General features: G+C 44.6%; 1 long non-coding RNA gene across 2 annotated transcripts; it reads right to left on the minus strand.

Annotated features, from left to right (window-relative positions):
- Nucleotides 1–4,129: 4,129 nt before the first annotated feature.
- Nucleotides 4,130–10,889, minus strand: LOC119361027. 2 transcript variants are annotated; one of them, XR_005172828.1, is made up of 5 exons: nt 9,918–10,889; nt 6,398–6,495; nt 6,077–6,108; nt 5,788–5,916; nt 4,130–4,407 (listed from the first exon to the last, which is right to left on the minus strand). It is a non-coding gene; the product is annotated as an uncharacterized LOC119361027 (long non-coding RNA). The 2 variants fall into 2 exon arrangements; XR_005172829.1 differs by having other exon boundaries at nt 6,398–6,498.
- Between the last annotated feature and the right edge of the window lie 6 nt (nt 10,890–10,895).

Below are 10,895 nucleotides of genomic sequence, written 5' to 3' on the forward strand. Positions count from 1 at the left end.
ATCAAAATCAGGCGTCGCTTATATTGCTATGCTATGCTCGTAGACATGGATTGCGTTTGAGAGTATTCATGACAGATGTGAGTATTGTTAAATAATGGTTAACTTAAGATGGCAACTTTAATACACATCTGGGTGGATTGAGGCACGTGAGGAATTCAAGTGATTGTCTGTATTTTTGGAAATCCCGGGGTACCGTGTGATTCTCCTATGGACTGTCACCCAGACTCAAAGGGATCATAAGATTATTCATGCTAGAAACTTCCGTGTGCAGCCACATGCCATTATGAGCTCTGGCATAGTTGAGTAAGTTGTGGGAAACCTTTCCATGATGGGCTAGCAGATGTAGGGGATTGTAGGTGTACCAGCCTATCTATCGGTTAAGGGGACCTCTTCTGAAAGATTGTGTCTCGGTCATCCGTTTCTCAAACATCTTGTAGTGCGAGAAAACCAACGGAGGAGATCGAGTCTTGTGGGGAAAAGTGGACAAACCTCTGCAAAGTGTACAAACTAATCATGGTTAGCTGTGTCCCCGGTTATGCACATCTTGAGTATCTAGTTCTTGGATTATCATGTGGATCTCATCACTCTTAATTATATAATTTGATTGGGGTTAATGATTATTTTTAATTGGGATTGAGATGGGGTTTACCATTCTTAATGTTTAACAACCACCATGATAGTTAAATAAAATTTATTCCTTTGTTGTAGGGAAAAATTGGCCTTTCGCAGAACATATTAACCATACAGCCTCCACCAGCCAAATATGCATGTAGTGATAGCATTATTCTGTTCATTACTCTTTTGTATTACCTTGCCAGCATATTCCATGTGCTGACCCGTTTTCGGGCTGCAACGTATTATGTTGCATACTTTTCAGACGACGAGTAAGGAGCCTTAGGTCGTGGTCTTTCACTCAGTGATGCCGTTGGAGTTGATGGACTCACTTTATCTTCCAAGCCTTCCGCTGTTATCGTATTAGATGGCCTTAAGCCATATTTATTGTAATAAGTTCTCTTTTGAAACATTCGATGTAATAAGTGTGTGATTGCTACTCTGTTATAAATCCTTCAAGTACTATGTGTGTCAGCATTACCGATCCAAGGATGACACTTATGCACAGAGATCAGACTGTTTGAAGTCTGGTCGCTACACATATTTATAGATGTAACCCTTTCGAACGGGAGACGCATAGTGGTCACGCATACTGTGGATTAAAGACACCTATAGCTAGCAAGTTTCATCGGCACAAAGACCGGAACAGAGCAAATGAATGGGGGAGGAGGAGATGTCATTTGTGCTCACCCACGAACGCAGGGGCGGAGCTCGTGAACGCACAGGGAGGTCGTTGAACACCAGACCCTCGCAGCGACGAAACAACTGCACATTTAAAACCACCAAATCAACACAAATATGATGTTTTTTATAATAAAATCCAAAAATATATGACCTAACTCATAATTCAACATTGACCTTTGGAAGGCCGAAGAGCACCTTTTCGTTCAACAGGAAGCCGAAGAGGTATCAAGGGTCGGGGTGTCTGATACGTCTCCAACGTATCTACTTTTCCTAATGCTTTTCCTCTTGTTTATCAGCCAGTGGGCCAACCTCCCTCTTTGTCGTCTGCTAGCAGACGGCAAAGACCTGGCTGATGGCAAAGCCATCCTTGGCCGTTAGCCAGCTCTTTGTCGTTTGTTTTTTGAAGCTGTTGGCAAAGCCATCCATTGCCATCAGCTAGCAGACGACAAAGAAGTGGCTGACGGCAAATCTTTTGATTCCAGTAGTGTTGGCTGCCGGCGGCGGCCGTGGCTTCCTCCTCCGACCAAAGAGGCCCTCCTCAACCTTCGTCGCCGCCCCTACGCCACTCTTCCTCCTCTCTCCGCCTCGAATTGCCGCAACTCCGCCGTCCCTCCGTCGCTCCTCGCTGCTGCTGCGCCGATGCCGCCACCTTTCGAACTGCCACCGCCCCTATTTGGCCGACGCCCACTAGTTTTTACATCTCCACTTTGCATCATCTATTGGAGTTGCTCTTTTACATCTTCAATGTACATCATCTATTGGAGTTGCCTCTTTTTTGGAGATGTAAATTTTGACATCTCCTGATTTACATCTCCAAATATGCATCTTCTATTGGAGATGCTCTTAGTGATGCTTCTTCTACAAGTTGTCGACCTGTATGTTATGTTGGTATAAGTATTATATGTAGCTCGGTTGAATTTTGTGTTTTTTTAAGTCATGCTTCATCAATGTCCTTTTGTTTTGTGCAAGAGAATTGGCAATTTGTCCCGTCTACTGCGTTAACTGGCAAAGCCTATTCGGCACCCGTTTCTTTAGTTCGCGCAAATGGGCATATACTCCCACGCCGCGCTGGGCCGGCATGTTTTTTTTTTCAAAACTTGAGCAAAAAGGGTGTTTGTGCAAGCGTTGTTTCGAACTCGGGATCTCTCGTTCAGAGAGCAGCACAATGACCACCAGGACAACAACGAAGCAATTGAGCCTATAAACTTCATTCCTTTCCTTTATTCCTTCAGTCGCGAGAGCCCCTGGTTTTGGGAAGCTTCCCGAAACAGTTATTCTCACTGGTCCTTCCTTTTTTTCTTGGCCCTTTTTCATTTTTGTTTTTTCCTTAAACACGTGAACTTTTTTCAAATTCGATGAAATATTTTCAAATTCAGTCAACTTTTTCTAAATCAGTGAACCTTTTTGGAAACTCGATGAACTTTATTTCAAAATCGATGAACTCTTTTTTCAAATCAATTAATTTTTTTAAAAACCGATGAACTCTTTTCTTAAATCAACTAATTTTTTAAAAAACCGATGAACTTTTTTCAATATAGACACTCTTTTTTCAAAATCGATAAACTTTTTCCAAATTCGATGAACATTTTTCGAAATCGATGAACTCTTTCTTCATTTTTGATTTAATTTTTTTCCAAAACAGATGAACTTACTTTTTTTCAAAATTGATGAATTATTTTTTCAGTTGTGTTGGATTTTTTTCAAAATCAATTAACTTTTTCAAATTCGTGAACTTTTTTGAAGTTTCTGGACTTTCTTTCAAATGTCATGAACTGTTTTAAATTCAGGATTTTCTATGTTTTTTTGTCAAAAGTCAACAGTTGACCGGTCAAATGGCCAGCTGTCGACTGGTCAACCGTGATCGACGGGAGCGAAGGAGGCGATCGAGGCAACCTGGGCCAGCCCAGTTCCCAGCCGCGTGGGCGCACGAACTGCCAACTGGCACCCATTAGGAGCTCTCGTGTTAACTTTCTCTGACTATTTAAATGCAGAGTTATTTTCTGACCCAGGCCCATTTCGATCGCTCTACTTTTCTAGCCAATAAATAAAAGGCAGGAACCGTCCGAAACATTTCCACAGTTCTTTAGTCCCACCTCGATTGGGGAATATCAAGTTATACGGCTTAAGTATGCGTCTACAAATGGTTCCGCTAAGCCGATGATGACTATCCTAGAGACCGACATTCTGAGCGCCCTGTGCGCAGTGAGGAAAATGTCATCAGGAATTAAATAGTCTGAGGCGACTTTTTTTATGCCACCGCTGTCGTATTTGTTTACCCATGTCAAATTTGCTTTCAATGACCATAGAAAAGATAGCCGTTCGAAGCAAAGTACAATGCCAAAACTGCTTTTGAAGGACGGTTTTTAAAAAATTCAGAATTCAACAAAAAAAACATATTTTTACATTTCAAAAAATACAGGCATACATGAAGGCATAACTCACATGTGTAAATTTTCAGGACGAAATACGTTAAAATGAAGGTTGTGCAAAAAAAGACAATGGCTATTCAAGACACGTTACTATTCATCCCAAAAGTCCATGATTTTTTTTTTGTGTGCATAGATCGCATCTCAATGTATTTTATTCTGAATTTTTATACGCACACACATCACATCATTGTGTACTGTACAAAATTTTTTTACCAAAAAGTATGAATTTTGAATTTAAGAAAAAACGGCCTCGAAGGAGGCCGAGCTCCAAAACGCCATTCTCAGTTCAAAGCTCGTATTCCCTCCGTTCCTAAATATAAGTCTTTTTAGACATTTCAAATGAAATACAACATACAGATGTATGTAGACATATTTCAGAATGTAGATTCACTCATTTTGCTCCGTATGTAGTCACTTGGTGGAATCTCTAGAAAAACTTATATTTAGGAACAACGGGAGTACATGCCATCAATGAGCCAAAATATGTCTAGATACATCCATTTCTCTGACAAGTATTACCGGACGGAGGAAGTATTAGCTAAATAACCTCTAAAAGCATGGAGATATTATTAGGTTCAGAATGAAAAGAAACTTATGCCAAACGGATGTATCTAGTAATGAAATACATATGGATCCGAGAGATTATTATAATATCGCCATGTTTCTTAGACACCGAATTATTCTGCGTTGTCAGATAAGAAAAATGATGAGAGAAGACGATCAGAACAACTAACCAGCAGCAGACTGTTTAAAGGGCTTCAAAATCTCATTATGTTTCAAGAACTATTTTCATTCAAGTAGAACAGAGAAATTCATTTGAGGGGTAGCCTTAACATCATAATCGCGGTACGTTCTCAAGAATATTTCTATTCAAGCAAATTGTTCTAGAAAGAAATATACTGCCACCGATCTGAATTAATCAGCGCAGCCTCTTGTCTTGAATAGAGGTTGCGTCAATTAATTCGGATAGGAGGGAGTACCTTTACTTTTCTTTTGATCCAAGTCCATGATGAATGATGCACTTGATAATAGTTCCCTTTTTAGTGGGAGGCGACAAAGACATGTCATACTACTTGTCGATGCTTGGGTAAAAGCAGAGATTCTGAAGTTGCTACAGAAAGCAAAAGCCTAAAAACTAAAAGATTATGATGATAGTTGGATAATCAATATTAAGCTATATTTCTTTTAGAGCTGATTGGAAGAATGAGCTGGACCAATGGGAGTTTGTGACATAAGGAGAGTATAAACATTACAGATGCACTATATAAAGTATATTGAGAAAAACATTATTACATCAGACTCCCTCCGTTTCTAAATATAAGCCCTTTCAGATATTTCAATATGGACTACATAGTACATACGGATGTATATAGACATATTTTAGAATGTAGATTCACTCGTTTTGCTTGTTACGTAGTCCATATTGACATCTCTAAAAGGTCTAATATTTAGGAACGGAGGGAGTATAACGTAACATAACATAGAGATATAATAAACATGTCCTGATTTTAAAAACAAATTTACTACGATTAGGGCATTTTGAAGACCGAGCTCCATGGAGCCCTTTATTTTGAAAAATTCAAAATTCATAAATTTCGATTTCAAAAAATTCTGAAAAAAATAAACATGTATGCAAGGATGTAATGTGTATGTGTGATAAGTTTCAGGATGAATTGCGAGCTGCACAAAAAAAACAAAATCATGGACTTTAAAGATGAACAGTACATATATGGTAAAAGGCCCCACATTTGTCTTTTTTGTGTAGCTCACGTTTTAATGTATTTTGACCTGAAAATTTGCATACATGTACATTATGTATCTAGGTGTATCTGTATTTTTTTCCAGAATTTTTGAAACTGAAAATTTTGAATTTTGAAGTTTTCAAATAAAGGCCTCCATGGAGCTCGGTCTCCGTTTGACATTTTCGATTTACTACTCCCTTTGTACATAAATACTATTTTTTTTTATTTGTGAACAAAGGAAGAATAAAGTAATACGACAGGATTACGAGAAGATGGAAAAGGAACAAAAGAATATGTACCCCTCAGAAGCTAACACGTACCTTAATAGCATATAGTAGTTCTTCCGTACGATTCATACATGTTCCTCTTTCAGTTGATTCCTTGTCGTATTTTGAGCCATCGAGCCTAACAATTAAATCCAAATCTTCCGCTCTTATCATCCTCGAAGTCTATCATAGGAGGAATGGAGAACCATTTAACAGAAAGTGATAGCAAATCTTTTCTATAGCCAAAAATTCCCTGTTTGTTGTGCTTAGACTTTGTGTCAAAATATTGTCTTTTTTGCTCATCCAACAGATAAAGTTCCTATACTTGACACAACTTACATACCTTGGCATATAGTGATCCTTTGGTGTAAGAATCTGCATAGAAAATAAATCAGATCCATAAGAAAGATACCAAGGAGTGAGCAATCCATTTTCATATCCTAGTCCATGTTGCAATTCCTTTCCCCAAATTGATTGTAAATCTTCAGGATATAATTAGGCTAGCTACAGTGTGTGAACCATGTAGTGTTCCACCTCTCCACTAAATCGCAACAGTTCTTGCTTCTGAGGTAGGAAAGGAATCATGGTCTAGGGGTACAGCATAACATATGGGACTAAGCACTACCTCCTAGCTCAAACCCCTAAAAATTTAATAACTTCTTACCTTAATCCCCAAAAACCTGAGCTCAATAATTCCACGCATACCTACTGGGTTTGGCCAAGCTTCTCGTCAACGAATGCCTACCAGTGGAGAATGTTGTGCTGCTCCAGTGTGAGGTAAGGAATAGATTAGGGGGCAGGTACTGGATTATTGCATAAAGTACACTTTTCATATCACCAGAAAGCAACAATCATGATTATAAAATCAAATGTGCAACTGGACCCTTGCCTAGCCCAGAATAGTAGGCCTACAAAAATAGTGCAATTCCGAACATCATGTGGTACATTACAGTTCATAAACAACAGACCCTCTCTCAAAAGCACAACCAGCTAAGGCTACTCCGGTGAAGCAAATGTCTAGGCCATAACATGAAACAGCAAAATAACTAAACTATCACTAAATAGTAGTACCAGCAATCATGTAAGAGCATCTCCACTGGCCCCCCAACAAGCCCCTCAGGGCGCCTTTTTTAGCATCGGCGGCGAAACATCGGCCAAGTTGCGCCTCCAGATTGTTGTTTATCGCCGATTTGGGCCAAAATAACAACCGGCAAACCCAAGCCGAACCTAGCGCACCAGGGGGCGCCTGGGGGTACCGGCTGAAGCGAAAAGGCGCGTGGGCCCACGTGGTCGGCGACAGACCGGCCTATTCCCGCCGTTTTCCCCCATTTTCCCTCCATTGCCCAAGCACTTCCCCCCTTCTCCACCGCCGCTCCCGCTATTCTCCTCATCAGATCCGACCGCCATGCCGCCGAAGAAGTATGCGTCCCCTCGCCTAGCCACCGATACCGCCCAGCCAAAGCAGAGGAAGCCGAGGGCGCCGATGGCAAGGCCACAGGGCTTGTCGAACGCCGAGTGGAAGGTAGGCGTTGAGTAACCACCGATCACCAGAACAGGCTCATCACCAAGAGGGCCAGGGACGCGGCGGCGGCGGCGAAGCAGGAGAGGCGTCTCGCGTGGGGATGATGAACCTTCCGCATGGCCACTGCCCACAAGCTGCGTGAGGGAGCCAGCAGAGCGTCGCGTCGCCGGCCAACTTCTCGCCGCCGCTATGGGGGTACGCGCCCTCGCCTGGCTACTCCGACGGCAACACGCATGGCGGCTTCAACCCCAGCATCACCTTCCTGCATGGCGCAGTGCCGCGTGCCTCCGGCCTCAACACCCAGTACAACTACTCGCCGCCGGCGTACTCAGGCTCGCCTGCGCCGCCTCTGCGCCGTGCCGCCCTACCCTTCGCACACGGCTCGGCGCCACAGTTCAGCAACACCGACACCAACATGGACGAGATCATCACGAGCGGCTCGGTCCCCGCCGCTTCGTGCCTCGGGTTCCACGCGCAAGACGAAACGATGGACACCGCCATCGACATGGACGACATGCTTGACGACGCCAAGGAGGAGGCGGAGGAGGAAGAACAGGTGGAGCCGGAGCCGGGGCCGAAAGAGAGAAAGAAGAAGCGGGCGCCCAACACAAGCCGGGCGAGCCTCGCGTCAAGTGGACGTCCAAGGAAGACGAGTGCCTCGCCGATGCATGGAAGACCGTCAGCATCAACCCGATCACCGGCTTGAATCAGAACACCGACACGTACTGGAGAAGAATCAAGACAGCGTTCGACGAGCACAAGTTGGTCGACCCCGACTTCGCCAACATCCACATGGATCACAGCGACAAGGCCATGGCGAACCATTGGGCGACCATCTAGGCGGCCTGCAACAAGTGACATGGGATCCTAGAGGAGGTCGCGGCTCGCCCGGAAAGCGGCGCCAACATCGAGGGGCGGGTATGGCCAGTCGTCGGCTCAGTTCTTTCGTCGTGTACTTCGCCGACACTTGTTCTTCGGCTGTGCAGATGGTTCGAATGTTCAACATGTTTCGCCAGGACAACAGCGACCAAGAGTTCAAGTTCCTTCACGTGTTCTCCAGGATCGAGTCGTGCAAGAAGTGGAGGGAGTGCCGACTCACTCTCGCAAGGCCAAGGAGACCTACAAGCCGGATGCGCCTGCCCCGTAGACGGCAGAAGGGCGCCCTGATGGCAACAAAAGAGACAAGGCGGCGAGGGGCGCGGCACCCGCTGCTGAACGGCTGCAATCATCGATCAAGCAGTGCATCGCCGATGCCAAGAACAGCGCCGCCAAAAGGGAGGAGAAATCCGACGCGAGGTGGTCGGCGTTGATGACGAAGCATGACGTCAAGCTCGACCTTCTCAGGACCAAAGTCGCCGCGAAGAAGAGGAACACCGACCTGGCGCTCTTGATGGCGGCAGACATGTCGACGATGGACGAGCAGGTGAAGGCGTGGTACCTGGCAGAGCGTGGCCTCATCTTGAACCACATGCCTCGACAGGCGGCAACCGCCGCCTCTACGCCCACAACGACGCCAACGCCGACGCCAAGCCTGAGAAGTGAACATGTGCGGACGCCCTGCGTGAGCACTGAAGCCACGCCAACGCCAACGTCGAGCCCGAGCACTGAAGATGCGCCCACACTGACCTCAGCCAGTCCCATGGCAGAGGAGCCTGCCGTTTGATGCGTTCCATGTCTATGATTCCTTCCTTTTGATCATCGAACTTTTGGGTATGTTTGATCGCCGACCTGTGCCATGATGATCGCCTAACCTGTCGCGTTTGGCAGCAGGAAAGATAAATTAGAATTTTCGGGCGTTTGGGGGCCGAAACCTGGGGGCGCGACTGGAAACTCGATCGCCCCCAGGGCGGAAAAACCGCCGGCGCATACGCCAAAAGACATTCGTCAGGTGCCCTGGGGGGCAAACGGCTGGAGATGCTCTAATGGTTAAATCAAAACCTGGAAAATGCACTCATGAACACCTACAGGACGAGATGGGCCTTCAAACCTAAGAAGGAGCAACCAAAGACAAGGTGGCCATTGACAGATTGACGAGGAAGCACAAGGACGTGGCCACTAGACTTCTCATGATCATTTATCCCCCTTGAGGTTGTATTTCCTTTCCTTGTGGGCTTATTTTTGCTGTTGCCCCCAGCCTGTACCTTACCTTTATTTTCTTTCGTTTCTATGGACCTCCGTTTTTTGGTTGGATGTTGTGCTTCGGTTGTGGTTTGCTTTATTTATAAAGCGGGGCGAGAAGCCTTTTTCGGTACAAAATTCAATTAGCCGTGGCCCTTTTCAGGAATCATCCACAACACCCTATCCTAACAACTGAGTGTGTAATCCATCCTCACAGAATGACAAAAAAGTATACTAGAACACAATTAACGAATTCAACAAAAATAGATGTAGCTAGTTAAAGCCTAGTTTGATAAATGTCAAAGAGCAGTTTCATATGATTCCATTGTGTTATGTGTGTGCATCAGTTTTCAAACATGATATATATAAAAACAGGAGGGTGACAGAACCTATACTAGAACCTACTACAACGCCCCTTCGGTCAGTTTTGCATCAGGTTCACTATGGGCAGAAAAGACAACACAAAAGTTGAGTGGTAGAAAATAGTGAAACTAATCTGATATGTCTTGTGGTTCCACGTCCTATTGAGGGCATCGCTGCTGACCTTGGCAACACTGAGGAGGTCATGGTCCACACGAAGTTCTTGGGCCTAAAGCTTCTTGGTTCCTCCCCCAGCTAATCCACCTTCCGAGCTAACCAAGTCAAATCAATATAATTTTAGTTCCATTGTGAGTATCCGAGACGCTCTGAAACAACTGGATATTCTCCTAAAAGGCAAATAAAAAGCACTCTGAATAGATGCAAACTTTGAGAATTTCTTGTTGATTCAGTCCAGAGGAAGAGACGGCGATGGGTGGTAGTGGGGGCAGAAAGCGAAGGGATGCAGGGGTGAAGAGCAGACGGAAACGGGGGCAGACACAGCGGTGGTGCTCTGAAAGGAGCAGAGGCAGCCCCGACAACAGCGTGCGAACAAGAGCAAGGGTGGCCATGGCAGGAGGTACCACCAAGGAGAAGAGCAATTGCGGCGCGGAAGCGGACAGGCAGCGGGTGGCAGCCGGAAACCGTAGTGCGGGCGCTTGGAAGAGGACGGAATGGGAGTTACACGACAGTGTTGTGCGGTCGTGTGAGGGTGAGAGGCCAACGAAGCCAGACATAGTGGTAACCCAACAAGTTTAGAACAAATGCTCATGTAGCTACTTTTTTTTCACCCGTCTATTTCCATGAAATAGTGAAGAATTGGCTATCAGGAATAGGGCTTAAGTGTACTCTCATTTCAGAGATGTGCTTGCATTTTTGCAATATATTCAGTTTAGGTCAACTGTGAGAATCAGGAATATGGCTTAAGTCTCAGCTACGCTTGCACGCATCATATTTGAAGTTAGCGAGCAGCACAAGTACTTCACAACCAGTCTTGAATCAAAGGAAATAACATCATATTTGAAACGATAAAAAAGAGGTTACACTTTTTCTAGGGAAAGATGTATGTTAACACACTAACTTATTAGTGATCGGATGTTTGAATGTAGCAAAACATGGATTTTCAAGGCTTCAGAGCGAAATGAAAGTGATCAGAAGACAAAAC

This window comes from Triticum dicoccoides, chromosome 1A, assembly GCF_002162155.2.
Source record: "Triticum dicoccoides isolate Atlit2015 ecotype Zavitan chromosome 1A, WEW_v2.0, whole genome shotgun sequence".
NCBI lineage: Eukaryota > Viridiplantae > Streptophyta > Magnoliopsida > Poales > Poaceae > Triticum > Triticum dicoccoides.